Source organism: Vicugna pacos, chromosome 22, assembly GCF_048564905.1.
Source record: "Vicugna pacos chromosome 22, VicPac4, whole genome shotgun sequence".
Taxonomy (NCBI): domain Eukaryota; kingdom Metazoa; phylum Chordata; class Mammalia; order Artiodactyla; family Camelidae; genus Vicugna; species Vicugna pacos.
In genome coordinates, this window is record NC_133008.1 from 6,917,490 (window position 1) to 6,933,603 (window position 16,114).

General features: G+C 43.1%; 1 long non-coding RNA gene across 1 annotated transcript; it reads right to left on the minus strand.

The window, feature by feature from the left end:
• Positions 1 to 3,189: 3,189 nt before the first annotated feature.
• On the minus strand, positions 3,190 to 16,036 carry LOC140688402 (uncharacterized). Its single transcript, XR_012063052.1, has 3 exons — positions 15,980 to 16,036; positions 12,166 to 12,288; positions 3,190 to 3,840 (listed from the first exon to the last, which is right to left on the minus strand). It is a non-coding gene; the product is annotated as an uncharacterized lncRNA (long non-coding RNA).
• Between the last annotated feature and the right edge of the window lie 78 nt (positions 16,037 to 16,114).

A 16,114-nucleotide genomic window follows, 5' to 3' on the forward strand; every position in this document is an offset into this window, starting at 1 on the left:
TCCCCCCTCCCCAAATCACCATCCATAGTCCTCTCAGGCTGTGCTGCTAAGACCACAGGAGACATCAATCCAACTAACTCTGTATTGATAAAATTGTTTTAAAAAAAGTGTGCATTTACATGTTTCCAAAGACAAAACTAGAAAGCAAGGTAAGTACAGATGTGTCTAGCTGCACCCCTGTCCCTTTTATCCTGATCCTTCCTCCCCATCGAGGTAGATGTTTATATTAAATTTTTAAATATCCTTCCATTGTCTCTATTTGAAAATAGAAGCACATGCTTTTTAATTTCCTCCCTTTCTCAGACACTGCAGCCTGTTATAAAACCTGCACAACTGCTTTGTATGCTCAGGCCAACTCAAGGTGGCCGTTCTCTTGTTCTCCGTATGTTCCCTGCTCGACTGGTCGCTGCTTCACCTGTGCCCTGCTCACATGACTACCCAATCCTCTTAACCATAGGGCTTCATCAGTAACTGCCTCCACGCTTGCCCCTGCCCCACCTGCTGGTTTCCCTGGTAACTGACGAGCCAACCTGATGTCAGTTCCCCATATAAGTGGTACCCTCCTTCTCCCCAGAGTAGCAAGGACTGCTGCTGTGTCCTGCTTGCCATCTGCCCTATATGGTGGGCTGTCGCTCCAGGACTTTGCTTCGGACTCGCAAGCTCCCCTATCCAATAAACCGCTGACGTCTCCATTGCTGTCTCCAGCTCCATCTCCAGGCTCACTCTTTGGTCTCGCAGCTGGGCAGTTACAAGGCTTGCAAACCTGTGGGTTGCAGCCCAACACCCTTGCTTTCTTCACTTAATGACATATCCTGGATGTCACACTTCAGCGGGATACTCCATTCCTTTTTTTTTTTTTTAGCTGCAATATATTCTACTGGGTGAGTGTAGCATGATCTATTCCACCATATATTCAATGTTTGGATTGCTTCTTGTCTTTCTAAAAATTGTGATGAAATACACATACAATTTATCATCTTAACCATTTTTAAGGGTACAATTTAGTGGCAAGAAGTACATTCACCTTCTTGTGCAACCATAGCCACCATCCGTTTCCAGAACCTCTCTTCATTCTTGCAAAACTGAAATTCTGTCCCCATTAGACAACAACTCTCCATCTCTGCCTCCCTGGGTGATCACCACTCTGCTTTCTGTTTCTATGAATTTGACTAAGTACCTCACGTAAGTGGAATCGTACAGTGTTTGTCCTTTTGTGACTGGCTGATTTCGCGTAGCATCATGTCCTCAAGAGTCATCTCTATGTTTCAGCATGTGCCAGAATTTCCTTGCTTTTTAAGATTGAATAGTATTCTGTTGTATGGCTACACCACGTTTTATTTATCCATTCATCTGTCAGTGGACATGTGGGTTGCTTCTTCCTTTTGGCTATTGTGAATAATGCTGCTGTGAAACTTGGGTGTGCAAATATCTCTGAGACTCTGCTTCCAATTCTTTGAGGTACACCCCCAGTGGAATTACTAGATTGTATGGTAATCCTATGCTAAACCTTTTTAAAGAAGCACTGTACTGTTTTTCCATAGTGGCTGTATCATTTTACATTCCCACCAACACAGCACGAGGGCTCCAGTTTCTCTGCATCCTTGCCAATACTAGTTATTTTGTGTGTTTTTGTTTTTGTTTTTGTTTTGTTTTGTTTTGTTTAATAGTAGCACTCCTAATGGCTGTGACGTGGTCTCTCACTGTGGTTTTGCCTTTCCTGTAATTAGCTAACAGAATTAATATTGCAAGGAAAAGCCTAGCGCCGTGGAAACCCTTGTGCATAAGCCGAGTGCTTAATCTTGCTCATAAAATAAATGCAAAATGAAAGTGTACTAAGTCATTTCTCACCTGTCAGATCAGCAAAAACCCAAGTTTTTGCAACATACACCATTGGCAAGACTGTGGAGAAGCAGGTACTCACACAAGTCCTTGGGGGAAATGCAAAATGGTACAACCTTCTGAGTATGAAGATTTGACACATAGCAAAACTGCATGTGCCTTTGTCCTTTAACCAAGCAATCAGTCTTCCCAGAATCCCTCCCAAACACACATCAACTTCCCCTTGTATAAATAGCCCGGAGATGAAGAACCTGTTAGTAATTGTGGGTGGTTTCCTTAGAGTCCTCTTGTTTCCTTTTGGTCCCTTTCTTGGCTGGGGTTGAGGTCGTGCACCAGTTCAAACTCTCTTACTCACTCCCCCTTATTCCGGCCCCCACGGGGAGACCACCCTGGGCAGAATCTCCCTTTAGGCATGTGCTGGAGGAAGGGGTCAGGAGCCAATGGATAAACTCCTCTCCTTCCCAGAAGGATACTTTGGAGACATTTCATAATGTGCCTCAGAATGTCCTGGAAGACTGAGTGGGGGGCGAGTTCGGGAACGAGGGGTTATGTTTGCCCTCTCTCCTCTGCTCGTCACCACCGTCACCTCCTAAATCAGCTCCCCAGAGGCTCTGCTTTCAGGGGAACCCAGGCCAAGTCAGATACAGAACATGCACTCTATTGAAATTGTATCAGCTTATAAATGTGTCAAACAGTACTTTAGTATTTAAAGAGCAGGGTTTAATATGAAAAGCAGAAGTCCTTATCCTGCCCAAGTGCAATCCCACAGTGAGAACTGATGATAATAGTGTCCAGCCACTTTCAAAGCACTAGCAAGGAAAGGACTTCCCTGGGCTGAACCTTGTTCCTGGCCCAGCCCACCTGCGGGCTTCCCCAGAGCTCGGCGGGAGGATGGGGAGCGGGCACCCCCTGCTGGTTGCACGGAGTCTGGAGTGGGCTGTGCCTCTTGGAGGGGCGGCACCTTCCTGGCGCTGGGTAGGGCTCCGGATTGGTTTGCAGATTCCTGCTCCTGAGACTGCTTTGAGATTCTGGGCGACTCCTCTCCCTGGTATCTGCCAGAAGCCTGAGGCTTCTCCCCCACTGCAGTCCTGGGGTGCAGTCAGACCTTCCCTGGAGCTAGTGTTCCTTGTGGCCAGGTGCCCTTGGCTCTCCACTTGCTGGAGTGGTGGAAGGGGCACTGGATTTGGACATGGCCTGGAGTCTAGTTCCACTCCACCTACTCGCTGGATCTCTGACTATGCACATCTCTGAGCCTGTTTCTTGGAGATCTGGGACTGCTGCGGGGCCCCAGTGAGACGGAGATGGTGAAGCAAGCACCCAGCAATGCAATGCGTTCTGGCCCTGAAACGGTCTTTGAACCCGGCTGCCTGAATTTTCATCGCCTCCCTCCACTCCTCAAGCCCGGCCCTCTAGCTGGTGGCTCTGCCTCAAATGTTGGAAACCCCCAGCCCACTCCCGGTCATGCCATCCCAGGTGACTTTGCCTGGCCCCAGGGCCTGACTGTGGACTTGTTTTTTCTGTTATACTAGCCCAGAGTCATAGGGAAGTCTCATGTTTCTCAGACTCCTTTGACTCAGGAATAACTCAACTTTAAAACAATTATGTGTCTAATTTTGGGACCAAAACACTAGGTCTTTATCAGTTGGCAGACTCAGCCCTGAATGGGGAGAACCAAGGCGGGTGGTCTGGAAAGTGAGAAACACGAGGACTTTGGCGTCGTGTGGGTGTTATTGACAAGGCCATGGTCTCTGGGTGCTGCCGTGTCTCCTGCCTCATTGATTGATTGGGGCCGGGAATTGACTGAGGTGACTCCTTCAAAGGCTAAATGAAACTCAGCAGTGCCACCAAGCAGGTGCTCTGTTTTTTGCTGCAAGAGGCGTTTCGTCTTCCATGTGTGTTTATAGGCATGAACACCCCACCTAGTGTGGTCAGCCCTCCTGTTCACTGGTATTTCTGGTTCTTCTCCTTCCAGACCCATAATATTTCATTTCCAGGTGTCAACTGAAAGAAACACACACACACGCACACAGAAAATGCAAGAGCAATGAGTTTCAGTTTAATTCAGGGACCTTAGTGAATAAGGTCTACACACCCAGTGGACTACAGCCTGGCAGACAGCTTCTCAGATAGCTCTGAGGAACTGCTCTAAAGAGGTGGAGGAGGAGCCAGTGTACATATGAATTTTTCTGGCTGGGAAATAAAGACATGCATACATTTTGGTAAAAGATTACGGCTAATCACAAAGAATGGACATCTCAAGTTAATGATTTTAGTGCTTTTCTATGTATGGGAAGGTGCAAGAAACCAGGGTCACTGAAATTCTTGCTTAGATAGGCATCTTAACTGTCTAGGGGCCCTATATCCAAAACACAGATTGCTTCATCCTGTTTTTCTCCCTCCTAAATTCTCCTCAGGGCTCACTGTCAGTGGGTGACCACAGTGGTTGTAACTTAACCCTTTGTATAACTGGATGGTGGGCAAGACTCTGTCACACTGGCCTCCTGAGGAAAGGTTTGGCCATGTGACTTATTTGGTTAATGAACTGTTGGCAGAAGTCTACGTGTTATATCTGGGCAGAAGCCTCTAAGGGCCAGAGTGGTGGTTCTGAAGGGTGGAGGCTCCAGCAGCCTGAGTCCTTGAAAGGCAGAACCCCCTTAACCTAAGACGGACATGTAGTATGGGCAGTGAGAAATGAACTTTTTTTCCGTTAAGCCACTGAGATTTGGGGTTGTTATTGCAGGATAACCTCGCACATCTTGACTAATGCATCCTAAATCCTTTCTGAAGCAAAACAGTACAAAGTAGCCAGCAGGCAGATTATTTCCCTTGAGACTGTGAGCCCTGAGAATCCAGAATTCATTCTTGAACAGTAGATGGCAGGTCAAAATATCCTCAAATCCCAGCACATCCTTTTCTTTTCTTAACATTTTTTATTGATTTATAATCATTTTACAATGTTGTGTCAAATTCCAGTGTAGAGCACAATTTTTCAGTTATACATGAACATATATATATTCATTGTCACATTTTTTCTCTGTGAGCTACCATAAGATCTTGTGTTTATTTCCCTGTGCTATACAGTAAAATCTTGTTTATCTGGTCTACAATTTTGATATCCTGTCTATCCCTTCCCACCCTCCGCCCCCTTGGCAACCACAAGTTTGTATTCTATGTCTATGAGTCTATTTCTCTTTTGTATTTATGCTTTGTTTTTTTTGTTTTTGCTTTTGTTTTTGTTTTTTAGATTCCACATATAAGCGATCTCATACAGTATTTTTCTTTCTCTTTCTGGCTTACTTCACTTAGAATGACATTCTCCAGGAGCATCCATGTTGCTGCAAATGGCGTTATGTTGTCAGCTTTTATGGCTGCGTAGTATTCCATTGTATAAATATACCACATCTTCTTTAACTAGTCATCTGTTGATGGACATTTAGGCTGTTTCCATGTCTTGGCTATTTTAAGTAGCCAGCATGTCCTTTTCTGAGCCCCATAACTACTGAAGGAAAACAGAGCAAACTTGCTTTTTAATGGTGACAGTCTCTCTGGATTTAATTTAGTCTTTCGGGTAATTCCCTGGTCTTTCAAATTTTCTTCCTTTCCCCCTCCTCATTCTGTAGCAGACAGGATTGCCTGCATAATCTCCATTCCCTGCTTATTTGCCAACAGAATTATTTTTTTTATTTATTATTTTTTTTAACATTTTTTATTGATTTATAATCATTTTACAATGTTGTGTCAAATTCCAGTGTTCAGCACAATTTTTCAGTCATTCATGGACATATACACACTCATTGTCACATTTTTTTCTCTGTGATTTATCATAACATTTTGTGTATATTTCCCTGTGCTATACAGTGTAATCTTGTTTATCTATTCTACAATTTTGAAATCCCAGTCTATCCCTTCCCACCCTCTACCCCCCTGGTAACCACAAGTCTGTATTCTCTGTCCATGAGTCTTTAGATTCCACATATGAGCGATCTCATATGGTATTTTTCTTTCTCTTTCTGGCTTACTTCACTTAGAATGACATTCTCTAGGAGCATCCATGTTGCTGCAAATGGCGTTATGTTGTCGGTTTTTATGGCTGAGTAGCATTCCATTGTATAAATATACCACATCTTCTTTATCCAGTCACCTATTGATGGACATTTAGCCTGTTTCCATGTTTTGGCTATTGTAAATAGTGCTGCTATGAACATTGGAGTGCAGGTGTCATCCTGAAGTAGATTTCCTTCTGGATACAAGCCCAGGAGTGGGATTCCTGGGTCATATGGTAAGTCTATTCCATATGTCTTTTGAGGAATCTCCACACTGTTTTCCATAGTCGCTGCACCAAACTGCATTCCCACCAGCAGTGAAGGAGGGTTCCCCTTTCTCCACAGCCTCTCCAGCATTTGTCATGTTTGGATTTTTGAATGACGGCCATTCTGACTGGTGTGAGGTGATACCTCATTGTAGTTTTGATTTGCATTTCTCTGATAATTAGTGATATTGAGCATTTTTTCATGTGCTTTTTGATCATTTGTATGTCTTCCTTGGAGAATTGCTTGTTTAGGTCTTCTGCCCATTTTTGGATTGGGGTGCCAACAGAATTATGACTGTCTGGTTCCTCTCTTGGAGAAGATGCCCCTTATCCAGGTTCAGGGATAAATCCTGACTCATCTGAGTTAATTATGGCCAAGCCAGCACCCTGCCCGAGGCTGGCTGGGGCTGAGAATGTGACCAAGCTCTGTCTGTGGACAGGCCCAGGGGAGGGAAAGGTAGTTGCCGTGAGGCTTATTTTTAAAAAAGAAACACAGGTTAAAAAATTGATTTTGTTATTCAAACATTCCCCAAAAGAAAAATCCAGGCTCAGATGGTTTCACTGGTCAATTGTATCAAGCAGAGATAATCACCAGTCTCACACAAACACTTGGAGAAGATAGAGGAGGGAGGTACACTGATGTCTCAGTTCCTTTTCTAAGGCCAGCATTACCTAGGACGAAACCTGTGAAGTCATTATGAACAGAAAATTGCAGACCAATAGTCCTCAAGAATACAGACTTACATATCCTTAATAAAATATCGACAAATCAAATCCAGCATTATATAAAAACATGATACATCATGACCAAGTAGGATTTATCCCAGAGATGCAAGGTTGTTTTAATGTTTGACAATCGGTCCATGCGTGCTTCTCTTACTCTGCATTCTTGCCAGCCTGGAGATTATAGATCTGTAAGTTCTGATTCAAAAATCCTTGTTTTGAATGCAGACTTCTCTGGATTTTCAGAACCCAGCAGGCTCTGAGGCAGAATCTCTTAATCAAACACATTAATTCATGGTTCCGCTGCAGATATTAAAAATAATCTCACCAAGCAAGATGAGTCAAGACTGCAAAGAGCCTCATATTAGCTCAGGTTAAGTCTTGCTGCTAAAAGAACTGGCCTCAAAGTCAAGACATCTTTCTGGTTTCCAGGACTTTATGAATTTTGGACTGGGGATAAAGGATTTGGGACACGACCTGCTCTTTAATTTTAGTCAATTCTACTGCTGCTGTGATTTGCGTTTCTCTGCTTGTGAAGTTGAACTCTCATTCATAAGCTTTACCATTTATACATCCTGTTTTCTTACTGCTCTGTTAAAAATTGTAGGTACAATTGTACATTATGGCTATCGACTCTTTGTCTTTCACATATTTTATACATATTTTCTCAGCCTATCACTTGCTTATATATTTTATTATGTGTTTTTCTAGGAAAACTTAAAATTTGCGTGCAGTTAAATATATCCTATTCTTTTTGGCTTCTTGGTTTCTAGACTTATTTAGGGAGGTTTTTTCCCACCCCAAAGTTATATAAATATTCTTGGTTTTTTCTTCTGCTATCTTTTAAAAAATTTTTATTTTAACTTTTTTTGGAGGGAGACGTTAATTATGTTTATTTACTTATTTATTTAATGGAGGTACTGGGGATGAACCCAGGACCTTCTGTATACTAAGTACATGCTCTACCACTGAGCTATATCCTCCCCTCTCTTCTGCTATCTTGTTTTACATTTATTTATTATGAAATATTAGAAAAAAATTTTATTTCCTATTTTTTAATTGAAGTGTAGTCGATTTACAATGTTAGTTTCAGGAGCACAGCAAAGTGATTCAGTTACACATATACATACATATATATATATATTTTTTTTTCAGATTCATTACCATTATAGCCTGTCACTTGCTTATATACCTTATTATGTGTTTTTCTAGGAAAACTTAAAATTTGTGTGTAGTTAAATATATCCTATTCTTTTTGGCTTCTTGATTTCCAGACTTACTTAGGAAGGTCTTTTTCCCATCCCAAAGTTATATAAATATTCTTTTTTTTCTTCTGCTATCTTGTTTTATATTTATTTATTATGAAATATTTAATACGTCCCAACCACGGCACTGTTGACACTTGGGGTCAGATACGTTTTTGTCATGGCGGCTGTCCTGTGCATTGTAGGGTGTTTAGCAGCATGCCTGGCCTCCCCTCACTACATGGCAATAGCACTTCCCAGCTGTGACAACCAGAATGTCTCCAGACATTGCCAAATGTCCATTTGGGGGCAAAGTACTCCCTGGATGAGAACCACTGGGTTGGAGTCCAGCTTTTATTTCTTTTCCCCGTAAGCATGGCCAATACTACCAGCACCATTCATCAAATTAGTCATCTCTTATCCTACTCAACAGAAATGCTATCTTAGCCATATGTTAATTTCCAGTATTTATCTACTCAGCTAGTTCTGAATTCTTCTTGTCTATTTCTTGGCCAGTTCACTCCTCCACCAGTCTTTCATTCCCAGTATTCTGAGATCTACTCAGGCATTTGTTTTTCCTTCTGGTTAAGACTTTAAACCAATTCAGATTGTACTGTCTAGCTAGAGGCTCCAACACAATTTTTTTTCCCAGTAGGATGGTGGGGTAGCAGGGTGGGGAAGGTAATTAAGTTTATTTATTTAGTTATCTTAACGGAGGTACTGGGGATTGAACCCAGGACCTCCTGCATGCTAAGCATATACTCTAACCACTGAGCTATACCCTCCACCCACTCTAACACAACCTTAAAAACTAATGGGCATCCTTGTCTTGATCCAGGTTTTAGTGGAAACTACTTTGATATTTCCATGTAGTTTGCTTTATCCTTTTAGGGTTTGGTAAAAAGTCCTTATCATATTTAAGTATTTGCCTCCAATTCCTATTTAACTTATGATTTTATTAGGGATAGAGACCTATCCATCAATTCTACCTGTTGAGTGTCTATGAATCTATGTCATCATATGATTTTTCTTAATTTGGGAGAAAATGAACGATCCTTTTAATTTCCTGGAATAAACCCCTATTAGTTTCCTGTTACTGCTATAACAAATTACCACAAATTTAGTGGCTTAAATCAACACCCGTCTATTATAGTACATGCTAAGAAGGGTGTGCTGGGACTGCACTTGCCATCCCTTAATCTTCTCAGCGCTTCTAGTCTGGCTGCCACCCCTCCTGCTCAACCTAAACTGCTCTTACTAAAGGCCTCAGACATCTCCATGTTGCCAGATTCCAGGGCCTCAGGGTGGCTATCTTCTGAGCCCTCTCACCATAATTTGATCCTGTTCACTATACTCTTTCACCTGAAACCCCGTCCTCTTATTTCCTTTGTCACCTTAATGCTTCCCAGGCTTTGCCCATCTCTCTGGCCACTTCTTTTCAGCCTCCTTTGCTTTTTTTTCCCATTCGTTCATTCATTCATTCATTCATTTAGTTGCTCATTCTTTCATTGACATAAACCCCTAATCTGTAATGTGTACGGTAACTGGTGTAGGATTCCCTAAGAGCCTCTGCTTAAAGGTGAGCCCCTTTATTCATCTCTAAGGCTTTAAATATCATCTGTATTCAGTGACAGCAGATTTTATATCCAGCCTAGACTACTCTTTTCAGCTTTAAACTCATAAAACTCCAGGTGCTTCTATGACACCTCCACTTGAATATCTTGGAGGCATTTCAAATTTAACGTGATCCAAATGGATCTACTGATAAGCTCCTTCCTTTCTGCCTGCCTCCAGCTCTCCCCATCTTCATCCACTCCAGTGCATTGACTTTCCAATGTCCTTCTCCCTGCTTTCCTTAATCCTTTTTTCATTCAACACTTAACTTGTTGATACCTCCTACAGGCCAGGCACTCCAGTGTCAGCACTGTAACCAACATTCCAGTGTGGGGAACAGGCAGTAAAAAGTAATCACATCAACAAACAAGATAATCATAAAGTGTAGAAACACTGTGAAGGAAATGAATAGAGGAAGTTGATAGAGAAAGACCTGAAGAAGGAGCTAGTGAGGATGAACATTTGAGGACAGTGCTCCAGGAAAAGAGCAGAAAGGAGGTCAGTGTGGCTGCAACGTAGAGAAGGGGGTGGAGAAGTAATGAGGTGATGAGGAGGGACACTGTATCACATCACGCAGGACCCTGAAGGTCACAGCAAAGAAATGATTTAGTTTGAAGTGCAGTGAGAGCCACTGAAGACTTAAAGCAGGGGAGTTATGTGATATGATTTGCAGTTTAAAAAAATAATGTTTTTTGTTTTTTTTGGGGGGGAGGTAGTTAGGTTTGTTTGTTTGTTTATTTATTGAGGTGCTGGGGATTGAACCCAGGGCCTCATGCATGCTAAGCATGTACTCTACCGCTGAGCTATTCCCTCCCCTCTCAACTTGAAGTTCTGAAAGATGACTCTGGATAATGGGTAAAGGGTTTCTTTTTGTGGGTGATGAAAATATTCTAAACTTACAATGTGGTGATGGTTGCACAACTGTGGATATACTAAAAAAAAAATTGAATGGTATGTGAATTATATCTCAGTAAAGCTGTTAGCAGGAAAAAAGATCATTATGACTGTGGTGAGAATGACCAGGCAAAGGACAAGAATATAGCCAGGGAGATGACCTGCATTCATCATATGACAGAGGGAATGGAACCTGGGCCAGAGCGGAGCCTGCGGGTACAAGGCAGAATGTGGTGGATGTTGGATGGGGTCGGCGGAGGAAGGAAGACTCCTTATCAAACCATTCCAAACACAGAAGCAAGAATACTTTTTGAAAGGTATAAGTGGACCACGGGTCACTGCACTTTGAGCTTTCGGTGGTTTTCATCCATCCATCCATCTGGTCTGGGAGCTGCCACTCCTGCCTTTGGAGTCTCCCGACCTCAAAGCTGCGTTCTCTCTGCCAAATCAGTCTCTTCTAACCAGGCCCTATCACTTGTCAAATCCCAGTTTAACTGCCACCTTCTCAGCAACTTTTTTATCCCCCAAATGACATTAGAGGCTCTTGCTCTCCTGCACAGCACTTGCCAAAATCTACAGTCATGGACTGAATCGCTTATTTATTAACTTTTGGTTCACCTCCCTTCTAGATTGGAATCTCCTCCAGGGCAGGGATAGTCCCTTCTGTGATCATGCCTCTAGAGCATGGCACAGGAAATGCACTGGAACATTTGTTAGGTGAATGAATTCATGAATAGAATGCATATATGGAAAGCTAGTAAGCAGTGGGTGAAGGAAACTTCCAAAAGGAGAATAAAATTTCAAAGACTCAAAAATATAAGGGACAATTCTCAGAATGAGAGAAAATGTTTGCAAATCATGTATCTGATAGGGGATTAATATCCAGAATGTAAAAAGAACACTTATAACTCAACAACAAAAAACCAAACAACTCAGTTCAAAAGTAGACATAGGACATAGACAGACATTTCTCCAAAGAAGATACACAAATGGCCAATAAGCACATGAAAAAACGCCCAGTGTTACTAATCATGAGGGAAATGCAAATCAAAACCTCAGTGAGATACCACTTCACACTCTTTAGGACTGCTGCTGTCAAAAAACAAAAACAAAAACAAAAACAGACAATAACAAGTGTTGGTGAGGATACGGAGAGACGGGAAACCTTGTGAATTGCTGGGAGGAATGCAAAATAACTGTTAAAGTATAGATCTAGGAGTGGAATTGTTGAATCATATGGTAATTCTATGTTCAACTTTTTGAAGAACTGTTTTCCATAGAGACTGAAAGCAGAAAATCAGATACTTTGCACACGAAATTTCAAAGCAGCATTATTTACAATAGCTAAAAGGTGGGACCAACCCAAATGTGTATTAGGGGATTAACGGATAAACACAACATACTATATACATACAACAGAATGTTATTCAGCTGTAAAAGGAAGGAAACTCTGACACACGCTATAACATGGATAGACCTTGGAAACACTGTTAAGTGAAATAAACCACACACAAAAGGAAAATATTGTACGATTCCACTTACATTGGGTACTAGAAGAGGCAAATTCCTAGAGACAGACAGCAGAATAGACGTTCCCAGGGTCTGGGGGAGCCGGACTGGGCAGTGAGCGTTTAAATGGTTTCAGTTGGAGGAGATGAAAAAGTTCTAGAGACAGAGAGGGGTCATATTTACATAACATGGTAAATGTCCTTAATACAACTTAATTGTACACTTAAAATTTTTAAAATGGTAACTTTCATGTTATGTATGTTTTACCACAATAAAACATTTAAAAACGTGAGTAATGACATTTAGCCACCAGTATATTTTCAACACATGGCTGAAGGATTCATCCACAGCAAGCCACCCGGCTGAAGTCTTGGGGAACCAATGAAGGTTCAAAACCCACGGTTGTCAGGCTCTGCCTAGAGGAGATGTGCCGAACGGACCCAAGAGGGCGTGTTAGGAGCCGCTCTCCAGGTCGCGCGCGCTCAGCGGCAGAGCCCGCTCCAGCGGCAGCGCGAGCCCCTCCCCTCGGCCCGGCGCTCCGCCCCTGGCGCTGGGCGGGCTGTCGCGACGCCTTTGTTTCTCCATCACACAAAAAAAGAACGTACCTCTACTCACACTGGGCAGTTTAAGTGGTTTCAGAGCCCTCATAAGGCATCGGAGGGCTCTTATTTAACACAGCCATGATGCTGCAGCTGGCAGGGCCCAGCCAAAATGCACCGGCCTGGGCTCTGTTCCCAAGCTCTAACCTTAGCCACCGTTGCTGTCTTTCTGGTCTCCAGCTTCAAAGTGGGGTCCCCGGTCCCTAGCACGTTCCGGAGGCAGCTGATCCACGGTGCTAGGCTGGCGGATGGGAGGATGGGAGGATGCGAAGAGTCCTAACGATCTCAATCCTTACAATTCAGAAAATTGTAATTTTCAGTTGTTTTAATGCTGAATATATTATTTGTATCTACTTGTATCTACTTGTATCTATATTCAGCATTAAAACAACTGAAAATCCAGAGAAATGAAAAATAATTCACCCATGTTCCTATCACCTAAAGTCCCTGTAAACATCCTGGATTATATCTTTTCCATATATATATATATAATTTTTTTCTGTGCATGTGCATAATTATATATATTCTAGGAAATGGATTTATACTGTTATTGATCTATAAGTAGCCCCCCCAAAGAATACTGTATATTTTTAAGACTCAATATATATTATCAGTAGTCCTCCAGAAAGAGTGTACTGATTCACGTTCCAACTTGCACGGCAACTTCTCGCATTCTTTCCAGCTCTATTATGGCTCTTTTTAAGGGTCATCACTTTGAAAAGTAGTAGCAAAAGGCATTGCTTGTTACATTATTTAATTTGTATTTCTTTGGCCACAGTGTTTTAATGTACCATTAAGATAGTTTTACATGGTTTATATGCCACTTGATAATTTTATATTCTGCTTTTTTCCCCCTGAATACTATTATATCATAGATAGATCTTCGCAATATTAAAAAAAACTGTAAAAACATAATTTTAATCATTGTAATGTGTGATCACAAAAAATTAGAGAAAAAAGTAGAATATACAATTTCCATCAAGTCAATGATGTCATTAATTTTAAGACACACCATGTTTTATTCACCACTAAGAAAAAAATGTTGTCAATGAAACTAGGATATGCCACTGTTTTTTAAGGCATATCCCTCTTTTAGAGAGGTTAAACTGAAAAAAATGTCCTTTAGAATTGATGAAAAAGATAGGTAATGAATAAATATGTGCTTCATCTCTGTATGGGGAAGGGCTTTCTAAACATAAAGATAAACTCAAAAGTATAAACGGCTTTGGCTTCATCAAAATGAAACACTTCTGTATGTCTAAACATTAAAAATAATAACAAGAGGTAATCAAACAGAAAAATGTTTGGAGGATTTATGGCCAAGGGTTAGTATTCTTAAAAAAGGGGTGGGTATAGCTCGGTGGTAGAGTGCAGGTTTAGCGTGCACGAGGTCCTGGGTTCAATCTCCAGTACTTCCTCTAAAAATAAGTAAATACATAAACCTAGTTACCTCCCCTGGCAAGCCCCAGATCACCGGAGAAAGGAACTGACAATTGGCTATAAATGTACATAACTTATTCTACATTACTAGTAATCAAATATGCAAATTAGAGGCATGTTTTTTTCCAGCATTAAGTTAGCAAAGATTAGTGGAAAGGAAAATTTCAATTCCAGCAAAACTAAGGCATATGGAATCCTCATCTGCCACCGTGAGGGCTGTCAAGCGCTATATAACCTTTTATTATGAGCCCGAAAAAATTCAGATCCTTTTAATAAATTTACTTCTAGAAATTATCCTGAGGAAATGATCTATGATGATTACACATTACACTTACTTATTATGGAAGAAAATTCCAGAAAACCGTAGGAAAAATAAATATCCTAGACGTGTAGCCATGTTGTTAAAGGCAAAAACATCATTTTTTTTTACACACTACCGAGGGGTCAGGGTTTTTCCTTCATCTAATCAGAAACCAGTGTTCTTGGGTCATCTAAATAAGACCAGGGAGCTCAAATGCATAACCTATTAAGAAACCTTTAAGATAGCTTTGTGATGTCCTGGGGAAAGAGCACCGAAAATCAAAAAGCTTTCTTTTCTCCTTGCTTTTGAATCACCCAGAGATAGATTCTAGATCTGGAAGATTTGGGAATCCCACATCTTGGAGACTCCAGCCAAAATGCGCTCTATTTCTTGCAGCTCCTTTTGCAATTGAGGGCAGGCCGCGTCATTCACTCTGCTTGTTCCATCTATGTCCCCCTCAGTGAATCCAGCAAGAGTTCTCCTTTTCAAACAGCTCCTATTGCGCTCTGCTGAAGCCCTGCCAATGCCTTCTCTTGTGCTTGAAGCTAATACCTTGGCCAAGGCTTAAATAGCTTTTCAGAATCGGGCCTTGCCGACCTCAGGGACCTTGTCTTGGATCGTCCTCTCCCTTTATTGCATTGATGTCTTTTCCAGTTTTCTCAAACTTGTCAAAGCTGGATTTGGCCTCCAGACCGTTATAGGGGCGAAAACATGCTTTGCCTGCATCTTCCCGCGGTGGCACTGAGAGGCCTTCCCTAACTGTGCTACCCCTGTGTTAACGCATGGGTCTACCGGGCCGGAGATGCGGTGGACAGCCGAGATCTGACAAGGGGAGGACTGGGAGGCTCTGGGCATGGTTCCAGTTTTGGCAGTAATGCTGGAAGTCACGAACATCACTAGTGTCGCGCCGTATGCGCACAAGGGGTGACCCTGGAGTCTCGCCAAGCTGAGCGCCTCCACCCGGGAAATGGACGTAACGGTCCCTACTGGGCCTTGGGAGAATTAAGCAGGAATCCGCTCCCGACAGCGGAGCCCGGTACGCACCGGGGGCTTCCCCCAGCGCTCACGAGGCGCGGCACCCGGCGCCCCCCTCTCGTGTGAGCGCCCCGCGGCTTTCAGGCCCACCGCGCTTGGGGCAGGGTAGCGGGGGTCGCAGGGTGCGAGTTCGCTAGGGCAACAGCGCGATACGGGACGGAGGTCCCGGCTCGGGAAGCCCGCGTGGGCCCGGGCCCCTGGCCCAGCCGCGGCAGGTAAGGGGCAGTGGCGGCAAGAAGGCCTCGGACGTGTTCTCAGCGCCGAAGGGCTGGCTTCGGTAGCGGGAAGTACGCAGCCCCGCAGCCCCCAGTTGGTGACGGGCTGGCTCTGGGAGAAAAGGAGCGTAGGCGGCGCGAGGGCGGGGAGCGCCGGTACCTTCAGGTCGGCCAGGGGCGAGAAGAATAGGCCAGGGACCCCTCACCACAACCCAGAACCCCATACTATCTATCCCCCGGGACCTACGGGGACCTACCGCCATTCCCCTCCCCCTTCTTGGCGGGTGAAGAGAGAACGGTTTGTAGGAAGACGCATGCGCGTGAAACTAAAACGGCTGAAGCTCGGATAATCGCGGGAAGGCGCAGGCGCAGAAAAGCCTGGCGGCTTTAAG